Consider the following 12,224-nt stretch of genomic DNA (forward strand, 5'->3'; position numbering starts at 1 on the left):
AAACACTCTAAATTCACCATCTCTGCCCACAGGCTCCACTACTGCCTCACCAGGTTTGACTGGACAGCATCTACAACCTCTCCTGCAACCAAGATCTGAGCCCCACAGCATGCAGTAGATTACTCAGACTGCTATCTAAAGGTGGCCATAACCTTGAGCTCATGGAGATTCTCAGAGAACTAACAACAAGGGCCATCCCTGGAGGTCTCCTCTCTGCAACCCTCCCAGCTCTTGAATTCACAGGATTGACATTTCTCACAGCCAGAGACAGAGGGACTGCATTAGCCATTCCCTTTCTCCCTCTCTTCAGCTCCCTGACTGCCAGTATGGATAAAAAGACAAAATTAGACACCAATTTGCTGTAATTGAGAACACTTAGGATATGTATCTGAGGTAGAGTGTAGATCCCCAGTGTACATGTGCAGAGCTGTGCAGGAGGGGCCAGAGTGACACAGGGGGGCAGCTGGGGCAATTCAGACCCAGTGACCTCCAGTCCCACTTGGCTATTCTGGCCCTTTTCCCCTGGGGACAGTATGGCACAGTCCCAATACCAGGGAATGCTACAAACCAATTATTTAAAAAAAAACACTTAAAAATTAAGGCTGAGCATGATAGTGGGCCAAGAGGAAAGTAAAAGGAAATAGAGGAAAGAACTAGGTGGCAAAGGGTATTTATAGAGATCCAAAGACTGGAATGTACATATGCATATATGTTTATATGAGTGCAGGGAAACAGATCTATGTGCATATATTTATAGGTTTAGTACTAAGGCAGCAGATGGACATTGGGCTTCCATTCAAGCACTTACTCAATGCAAGAACACTTTGTTCTATTAAATTGGCACTCCATGATGCACACCTCCTGACACGATGGCTGAAGAAAAATGTGTGCATAAGCAAATGTGGTGAAGAAAGCTGATGGTGCCCGGCCATCAAAAGATATAGCATCTGGGGTCTTAAAGGCTTGAAGACAAACAAGCGGCCATCTAGCTGAGAAGCATCAAAGCGCACAAGGAAGAAGCACACCAGCTTGGCTGACTACGAGGTGTAGAAAAGACTCATTATCAGACATCAAAGAACTAAAAATCATATCAGTGGGTTCCCACCTTCCTAACACGACCACTGAAGGCAAACGTGTGCATAAGCAAATGTGTTGAAAAAAGCTAATGGTGCCCGGCTATCAAAAGATATAGCATCTGGGGTCTTAAAGACTTGAAGATAAACAAATGGCCAGAAAGCTGAGAAGCATCAAAGTCCACATGGAAGAAGCAAACCAGCCTGTCTGACCACACGGTGCAGAAGGGACCAGTTATCAGACATCAAAGAACGAAAAATCATATAAATGGCTACCCACCTCCCTGATAAGATCAGTGTAGACAAACGTGTGCACAAGCAAATGTAGTGAAGAAAGCTGATGGTGCCCAGCTATCAAAAGATATAGTGTCTGGGGTCTTAAAGGCTCAAAGATAAACAAGTGGCCATCTAGCTCAGAAGCAACAAAGCCCACATGGAAGAAACACACCAGCCCGTGTGACCATGAGCTATTGAAGGGAACAGGTATCAAGCATCAAAAACAAAAAATCATATCATTGAAAATGTGAGTGCATGCAGAGTGGAGACTCAAAGCCCAATGGTAGCCAACTGGACACCCCTTACTGAAGGGTTGTGGGGAGGAGATGAACCAGGCAGGGTTCAGGGTAGCAATGATGAAACATAACTTTCCTCTAGTTCTTAAATACTTCCTCCACCCCACTATCATGATCCCAATTCTACTTTACAAATCTAGCTAGAACAGAGGATGTACATAGGTACAGATAACAACTGGAAAAACAGGAAATCCAGGACAGATGATGCCTTCAGGAGCAGTGGTGCGAGTGGCAATGCCTGGAGGGTGGAGAGAATGTGGGATAGAAAGTGGGAACTGATTACAAGAATCTACGTATGGCCTCCTCTGGGCGGATAGACAGCAGAAAAAAAGGTGGGGGGAGATGTCGGACAGTGTAATATATGACACAATAATAATAATTTATGAATGATGAAGGGTTCATGAGGTAAAGGGGAGTGGGGAGGGAGGGGGGAAATGAGCAGCAGATATTAAGGACTCAAGTAGAAGGCAAATATTTTGAGAATGATGATGGCAACAAATGTATATATGTTCTTGACACAATGGATGTATGTATGGATTGTGATTAGAATTGTATGAGTCCCCAATAAAATCATTTTTAAAAAGATATGAAAACAATAATAATTTATAATTTATCAAGGGTTCATGAAGTTGGGAGGGTTGGGAAGGGAGGAAAAATAGAGGACTTGAGACCAAAGTCACAAGTAGAAAGAAAATATTTTTTAAATGATGATGGCAACTTATGTTCAAATATGCTCAATACAATTGCTGTACGGATTGTTATAAGAATGGTAAGAACCCCAATAAAGCAATTTATTTAGACAAACAATATTACTTGCTATAGAGAATGAATTGGAAGAAGAATGCAATATATTGCCACACGTTCATTTTATCATCAGTTATATAATCTAATATTTATAATTATTTAATGCAGAATTTTTTCAAAAAGTTCACTCTAGAGAAATGTAACACTTTCATTTTTTATAGCATCTTTCTTCTTTTATTATACATTCCCTCCTCTTTACTGAAAATATTGACAAGCTCCTGTTCAAACAGAACAGGCTCATTCAGAGTGTCCAATAGACTCCTTTCAGTTGTACCTTGAAGAATAGGGCTACCCTAAGTCAAATTGCATTGATAGCCTCCATCTCCTCACTGTGTTTCCTACGATGCTGATATTCTACAAATCAGCCCTTTGCATTTTGTGATACCTTGCTTTCCAAATTACTCTCCAAACATAAGGTGCCTTTCTTATATTCTTAGACAATAATTGCAAAACTTGGTTCAGGTGAGATGATTTTATAGTGTTATGTTTTGTTTTGTAGTAGAGAAGCCAATCAAGTGGCAACAAGAGGAGGAAAAGAAAATCAAAGGTGAATATAACAAGTCTCATTAATAGAAAATATGAAGACAGTATTTTGAAGAAGAACACAAGGCTCAGTGCTAATCAAACTGTTCCAAGTACAAAAGAGGCTTGAAAAGCTGAAGTTTATATGGAAAATAAAAGGCAGTATGATCGAGGTCATGTGAATTCTTTGGAATACACCTTCAAGTGTGCCATGTTTTTACATTTTCTGATTATACAGGATTGAATAGAGAGTGAATGGCAACTATTGACCACCACAATGGGGGAGGAAGAGATATGTGTTGGAGAAACTGACCATGGAGCAGATTTTGAAAGTGTAACTAGGAATATGAACAATGATTGGTGTTAAAGTGATATCACAATTTCTAGATCTGGCAAAGTGATACCCACAAATTTTCAAGAAAGTAACAGAATGTCTCAGTATGGGGCAGAACACAGTAAAGAAAACCTGGGGTGGGTAGCACTTGAAGCTAAGAAGCTAAAAAGTGTCCCAGATGTTTGCAAGAAGTAAATTTATTTGACAACTAAATGCTCAATAAATTAAGATGATTAAAAAACAAAACAAGCAAACAAAGCACCTAGAAGACTATTCAGTAGACACCTCCTTTAACATGGATGTAACGTTTGGAAAGTCTATTCTAGAGGGACCACATGGAACTCAGTAATGTTCCCAGTAATAGCCTCTCCTCTGGGAAAAAAAGAGAGATGGCATAAATGCTCAAAACTTCAAAATCCACTGCCCTTGAGTCTGACTCATAGCGACACTATAGGACAGAAGAGAACTGTCCTCTAGGGGTTTCAAGCCTGTATCATCTTTATGGAAGTAAACTTGCACATGTTGTCCTTCCAGAGGCTTTCTGGTTAACAGCCCCAGTGCTTTCACTATGCATGATTGTGGCTCTTACATAAGTATAAAACAAACAAACTCAGCCAAACTTACTCCCTGGGAGTCCCTGCGGACTCATACAGTTCTAGGGAAAGGTGACTGTGAGATAAGTACTGGGCAAAATGATTGTGTTAATTTGGGTACTTTAGAGAAACAAATTCACAGAAACTCTTATGTATAAGAGAGAGTTTTATATAAAGGGTAAGTGCACATCAAGAAAATATCCCAACCTAGTGCTCCCCAAACCCACAAGTCCAACATTACCCCGTATGTCCAACACTAATCCACAAAGTCCTCCTCCATCTCAAAAATACTCATGCAATGACCTCGACTGCAGGAGGAATGCCGAATCAGTGAATGTGTCATCCTCTCAGCGCTGGCAGGGTTCTCTACACGGCTGCTCCAGCACCCAGGGCTGTGGGGTAGGTCCATGCGCCTTCTCCTTGGGGATGTCTTGCAGAAAGTGAGCTTTGCCAACTGAAGCAGGGAACTGGCTAAGGCAGCTGCACTCTGGTCTGACCATCACAAAGCAAGAGACCCAAGAACTAGAACGGTGAGGCTCACCAAGCCATTTATCTCTCTGCCCTTCAGTTAATCCCACATGTGTTTATCGGCCAGGTTGGTCCAATAAATTTTAATATCAATAATAAAACCGGGTCCTTGGGGAATTTTCTTTGTCCACTTAGTGTGTTAGCATGATTCTATTAATCCTCTTGAGTATATCCCATTCTTAAGACCCAGTGACTTAATTGTGTTCTTTAAAACTGTCTGAAACCTCACTAATTTCAGAATGAATAATCTAAAGCAATCAAGTAATTAGTATAATATTAGATAAGAACAAACAACTTGAGTGGTGAGTTTCAAGGACTTACTGTGTAACATCTAAGTGGTAAACATCAATTTCTTAAACTGTAAAAGGGAATGATAAACCTGTTTAATATGTTTAGCATAAAGAATCAATTAAAGTGCATGTATTAAAATCTATTCTAGAGTATTTTGCATAGTGACTGATAATTAAGTAGGTGTATAAATGTAGTTTGAGTTACAATGTAGTTTTGCTATTTTTCCATAGAGAGATGCAAAAGGCTTATTATAACTGTACAGGTATACACTGTGGCAGAAGATATACCAGTCTATGTTGGAAACAAGCAGTGACTTTCCACCTTTCCTTGGGTGCACAGTCAAGGGGCCTGAGGTAAAGCAAAGTTGCTTTGAAGCTCTGAAAATATGAAAATAAGGGGAATTATGTTAGGGGAAAAGTAGTCAAAGGGACAGTTAGTTCTTCGGCTATAACCTTAGCCTAGAAGATACCACTAAAGCTTCATGCACAGAAAGGGCAGAATGTTGCCTTCTAATAACAGCCAACACCATGGAAAGGCACATCATTGTTGCTCATGCTTTGGTTCTTTTTTTTAACATTTTATTAGGGGCTCATACAACTCTTATCACAATCCATACATATACATACATCAATTGTATAAAGCACATCTGTACATTCTTTGCCCTAATCATTTTCAAATCATTCGCTCTCCACTGAAGCCCTTTGCATCAGGTCGTCTTTTTATTCCCCTCCCTCCCCACTCCCCCTTCCCTCATGAGCGCTTGATAATTTATAGATTATTATTTTGTCTTATCTTACCCTATCAGACATCTCCCTTCATCCCCTTTTCTGTTGTCCATCCCCCAGGGAGGAGGTCATATGTAGATCCTTGTAATCAGTTCCCCCTTTCCAAACCACTCACCCTATACCCTCCCAGTATCGCCCCTCACACCCCTGGTCCTGAAGGTATCATCCACCCTGGATTCCCTGTGCCTCCAGCTCCTATATGCACCAGTGTACAACCTCTGCTCTATCCAGATTTGCAAGTAGAATTCGGACCATGGTAGTTGGGGGGAGGAGGGAGGAAGCCTTTAGGATCTGGGGGAAAGCTGTATTCTTCATTGGTGCTACATCGCACCCTGGATGACACATCTCCTCCCCTAAACCCCTCTGTGAGGGGATTTCCAGTGGCCGACAAATGGGGCTTTTGGATCTCCACTCTGCACTTCCCCCTTCATTCACTATGGTAAGATTTTTTTTTTTATGATGCCTTATACCTGATCCCTTTGGCACCTCGTGATCGCACAGACTGGTGTGCTTCTTTGCCACATTTGCTTATGTACCCGTTTGTCCTCGGCGATCGTATAAAAGAGGTGTGCAGCCAATGATATGATTTTTTGTTCTTTGATGCCTGATAACTGATCCCCTCGGGACCACGTGATCACACAGGCTGGTTCTTCCATGTCTGCTTTGTTGCTTCTGAGCTAGATGGCCGCTTGTTTATCTTCAAGCCTTTAAGACCCCAGACACTATCTCTTTTGATAGCCAGGCACCATCAGCTTTCTTCACCACATTTAGTTGTTCACTAGCTTTGGCTTCAGCAGTTGTGTGGGGAGGGTGAGCATCATAGTTCTTAGTCAAGTAACTGATCTTCAAATAACTCAATGTATTAATAAAAGAGAAAGTGGTTTTTACTGGTATTATAATATCGATAAACTTATTCCATGTGCTATAATTAAACAGATGTTCAAAAAAGCCATTTCTCACATTTGTAGAGTACCTAACACGTTTACAAATAATCTTCGTTATGGTGCACAAATCTGTTGTGTTCTGTTTTAATTACTCAAGAAAATGGACTTTAAAAGGACTTTGATGAATGTTGAATAAATGATTAGGCAAGCATATTCCCAAAGATCTGTAACAGTACACAACAAAAAAGGAAGACAGAAAAGTATATAAGAAAAACTATCTCATTACAAACACATGTATTTTATCCATGGTTCATATTCCACTCAACTACAAAAGTAGCATACTTCAATCTTCAGAGAAAACCCAAACGTTGAACATTTTGAAAGAAGGAATAAACAGTAAACATGGATATTATATAGATGGTTGTAGGTGGGCCTTCTAAAAAAAGTAAACACTAAGTATGATGATTTGTTATACTAGAAAAAATAATTCATGATTAATTATTTGCTATGCAAATGGATTCTTTAATTGCATTGGTATTTCATTAACCCTTACCCTGTGCATTTATAATAGCTTTATATTTGGAGAAAGTAAAAGCACCGCCAAGCATATCCAAAGATGAGAAGTCAGTAGAGGACAAAGCAGAAAAGCAAGGGGGTCAAAAGTCTCGAGCGAGATTAATAGCATTAATGCTAAAATTGAAAAAGACCAATAAGAAGACAAATGACTAAGGGAAAAAATAGGAAGCACATCTGCATTTCATATGAAAAAATTAAGATGCAATAATTTAGAGAGAGCAAAGGGAAACTCAAAAATTACAAATAGTTCTAATTAATCTTATTATTTCATGATTTATCATAACTTTGAATCTTTAATACAGATCCTAAATTCTTTCACGAACTGACCCATGACTGTTTCTCCTATCTAGTCTCACATTCCCTCATCCTTTGTGACTTTTTGCTAAACATAGACCTCATATAATACTGCAAAATGAATTCAATGTAAGAAACATCTATTCGATTTGGAATGCCTTCAACTTTGATTAAATGATAAACCAATTTAGAAGCAACTTCTCTAGACTTAACCTCACTTCTCAGTGAACAGAAGTGGATTACACATCATTGTTGAGGAGTTATTATTACCATGATAACTTAGACAAATCAAAAATCATCTAGTGGTCCAGAGATTCTTGAAGTGCAAAATGTTGGTCATAAAAAGCCTTTGCCACAGGTGACATTTAGGGTGGTTCCTGGTGAGTTATGTTGATATGACACTCACGCTATGGAGCACCCACATTCCTTTGAGCCTGTACTCTGGCGACCTAATATTTGAGTGGTTTCCTCATGGTTGCAAGTCATTATGATGTCACATCATCACATTGTTTTAGCTATTTTTTTTAAAGAAAAGAGGTTCACCCATTTTATTCATAGAGCCAACACCTCTTAAAGAAACAACTTCTCTAGACATACCTTACTTTTAATGAAATGGGATTGGATCACATGTCATTGAGCAAGGGAATGCTACTACCTTGATTAATGGATTTCAGACAAATTAAAATTGGCCTTCTATTCAAATTTTTTGGGAATGGTCTAGCCTTATGGAGAGAGGGATCTAATCTTGATGTTTGCCTTCTCATTTAACCTACACACCTACTTTAGAAGTATCTGACACATAGAGGGAATGACAAGCCGAGGTGGTGGCTTTTGAGCAGGCCACCACCTCTGGCTGTCATTCCCTCTATGTATCAGATACTTCATTTGAAATTATGTAATTTAACTAGTGGCATTTCTTATGTTAAACCTATTTCATTTGAGCATGAGTGTGAATGCATATCGTTAAGGAATGTAAATTACGATGGTTTTATACATTATGTGTTGTCTCTTGTTAGATCCAGACTTAACACTAAATATTTAAATAAATAAATATCCCACTGATCAAATAATTTATCTATAACCATTTGTTACTGATCTAAGTAAGCAATTACCAAAACAGAGAAAAAAGAAGTGTTTTCTCTCTATCTGACCTACTATTAAAGCAATAAAGAGAATTTATTATTTAATTTTTACCATCTCCAATATTCTGATTAGTCTGTATCATTATACTAAATATAATTTTGTGTTTTATATAAAATAATATATTTTTACAATATTAAAGACATATTTCACTTAATATAGTGGATAAGTCATTGAGAAGTGATGTGTATAACTTCATTTATATAAGCTTAGATGGTGAAATAAATATTTCAAGTACATTTGATATATAACTACATATACATTTTATATCATCAACATATTTATATGTAATTTAACATATAATGTCCTTCACTAATTTCTTTATAAACATGATTTAAAATTACTGCAAATCCGTCTATCACACACATATACTGCATATTACTTAATATGTCTTCTAATTTTGGACATTTAATTTATTTATGGATTTTTAATAGTTTGAGCATGACAGTTCAGTAATTTATACACAGGTTTTTTTTCTTTCTTTCAAATTATTTCCTCAAGATTTTAGAAGAAATGATTAAATGTACCCAATTATTTTCTGGTAAGATTAGGTTATAACAATTTATATTTCCTGAAAGGCAAGATGAACAGCAATAAGTACAGCTAGACTTGCTTGAAGGAAAGATACAAAGCATTGGCAAATTACTTTAAAGGTTTAATTTTGTTATAATTCTATTTGCATACTGGAGAGATTTTGATGCCTCTTTCCCCCCTTGTTCAAAGTCTGGTTTGTTCAAAAGTCTGAATTCACCTCACCACATGTTTGAGGAGTGATCGTGTGGCACAAACAGATGAGCACTGACTATTGGCCGAAAGATCGGCTTTTTACACTCACCCAAAGGCAGCTCACAAAGCTGGCCTGGTGGTCTGATTCCTAAAGGCTATAGCACTGAAAGTTATGTAACAGGATTGAGTCATCCTAAGTCAAAATCAAGACAATAACTATTAACAACAATCATAAAATGTCTAAGACCAAATGGACAGTGCAAAAGCCAAAGTGAACACTAATACAGGTGGCTAGCTTTCTGCTCAAAAACGGAGTTAGGTAGGGCTATACTTGGTAGTTGGAAAGACTTCAGACAGGAGAAAAAGCCATTTCCCATCCTGATAAACTGGATTGCAGCATCCTCCAGTTCTGGCAGGGTACATCCCCACACCATTCATTGTTGCTTCCTACACTTTTACAGACTAGTTTGTTTTAAATCTAGCCTAAGAAATACTGTGGGGCTTCAAAATAATCTGCTTCTTGGAGAAAAATGATGGCAACTCAAGTCATAAAACAGCCAGATCATTGGGAAATTACCTGAGCCTTGTCCTCAAACTTGTCATCTGGTAGCCCATGTATGTGTTACTTCTTCATCCATCTACCAAACATGATAATGCATCACTCCTCCTCATAATTTGTTCTTCTTTACTCCCTCTTTGAGCCATGTGAAAGAGAGATGGAAGAAGCTAGAGTGTGTCCGGACCTTCCTTCGCAATTGCACTTTATGCAAAAGTAAGCAGATTGGGTTATAGTTTTTAAAATATCAGGAACCTACAAGAAAGATACAAAAATTGAGAGAATTCATTAAAATGATGAAAACTAGGTGCAAGGAGTCTAGTGTGAAAACTTCTTCTGAGATAATAGGTAAACAATAGATACCAGAACAAAGCAAGAGATGGAAGAGGTAACAATGGGAAGAGTTGATGATAGATTAGAAGCGAGCATTCTTGGTCCTTCAATTCATCTGTTTTAAAGGAGTTCCTGATGGTAATTTGGTGTTCATTTCTCTTCGCACGGGCTATTTAACGTGGTGTTTTGAAAGGCTCCATATGAAATAATAACAGTTGTGTTTTTTGCTGTCACAAGGCAGAATGCTTATTTTATCGTCATTCATCCATCCCTGACATCATTTGGCATCGTGCCATGTGCAGAGGCCCGAACAACCCTCAGAGAGGCCTGCCAGCGTCAATGGCATTGGCACAATTCACAAGGAGTGTGTCACAAAGAGAAACAGTGTCAGCAGCTTAGAAGGCACTGGGGAAAGTGGGCATGTCAAAAGCCTGTCTGAGTCATTTAGTTAGGTTCATAGGAATGTAGGGTATAATGAGAACACTTCTGGTGCTGAAGAGGTCTCTGGCTAGCCTGGGGCCCATGTACTTGAGTTGGACTAGTCTCAACTGGAAAAACACTGAGATTTCTGGCCCAATCAACTTGACACAAAACCTAACTATTAAGTGCACAAAAGGATCTGGGAGAATCATCAAAAATCTGAGAAGTAACTGATGAAAGATCTGCCTGGTTTCAAGGTAGTCAGTGGAATAAAATATGTTACACTTCTTATAACAGAGTAGTTTTTAATCTTTCTTCAGTCTTACTCTATCTTGACAGTTCTGGGAAGACACAAAACTCACTGTCAATGAATGGATGGGGACGTATAACGACCCTATAGGACAGGATAGAACGGCCCCTTTCGAGTTTTAGACTATATCTCTTTGTGGGTTTACAAAGCCCCATCTTTTTCAGAGGAGGGGCTGGTGGTTTTGAACTAATCACCTAACCCTTAGCAATCCAACATGTAACTATGATACCATCGAGAATATTGGTGAAAGCTATGAGAACCCCAAAATATTAGATGCTGATTAAACAATGTGATGACTATAAATTAATTTATCTGAATTGCATATTAAAGAATGTTGATGTGGTACATAATTTGTTTTATATATATACACATATATATTTACTTTAATTAGAAAGGTAAAATCTATGTATAAATATGGTTACCTGCCTATACTGATATACCTAACCTTTAATCTATTCCTACAGAACTACAGCTACAAACATCTACACATAACTATTCGCAAAAGCACATAGACTTAAACAATACATATACACTTGCATGAACTTCAGAGCTACCCTGTAGTTGATCTACATGTAGTAAGTAAATGAATTTATATCTTTTCCAAGGATTAGGTAGCTTCAGTTTTTTATGATTGTGTATAACTTAACTAAGTAAAAGTGTAACTCATCTAAGTAAAAGCATGTCTCATCTAAGTAAACATATTGTAACAGAACACACTTATAATTCAATGGCATAACATATATAACTTAAAAATAGTTTGCCATATTTTTCAAACGTAGTTCTAAAGTACATGGACAAGTTGTTAGTAATTAGACCCATTTATTAAAGAGCACATCCCAGTCTACATTATAGTAAGTGTAATGAAAAATGTTTGTTTACGAAGGATATTTTTAAACTTCATACATACCTAAATATATCATACATATATAAATATAATATTTAAGTGTACTGCATTGAACATGAAATTGACTAAAAGGACAAAAAGGATGAAGTGAGAGATAAGCAAAGGGATGGCTTTTAAATATTGTTTCAAACTTAATTCTGTCATAGAAAGAAATAAATTATGTTGCACGTGCAAGTTTTCACTTTGTACCAAGAGTAAAGAGCTGTAGAATCATAAAGCCTAAATACCAAACTGAACAAGATACTCAGAAGCTAAGTAACCTCAGTCAAGTTATATTAGAACTGTCACTAGACATGAATAAGTAATGTGCAAGAAGTATTTAATAAAACATCTGTTGGTAAGTATGCATTAAGTTGGACTTTATTTCAAAACCAGCGGTAATCATACTATTCATTTTAAATGTTAATTCATGAAACAGAGAATGAACACGTTCAAGTTGTGATAACAAAAGTGCACCACCAAGATCTAGAGAAATTAGCCCTTCAATAGAGATGGCAGTGACTGTCTGAAAGATTCGTAATATTGCAACATGAGGCCCGTGACTTAAACTAGAAGTCATTTTACAAAAGCTTTTACCTG

This window comes from Tenrec ecaudatus, chromosome 15 (assembly GCF_050624435.1).
Source record: "Tenrec ecaudatus isolate mTenEca1 chromosome 15, mTenEca1.hap1, whole genome shotgun sequence".
Classification (NCBI taxonomy): Eukaryota; Metazoa; Chordata; class Mammalia; order Afrosoricida; family Tenrecidae; genus Tenrec; species Tenrec ecaudatus.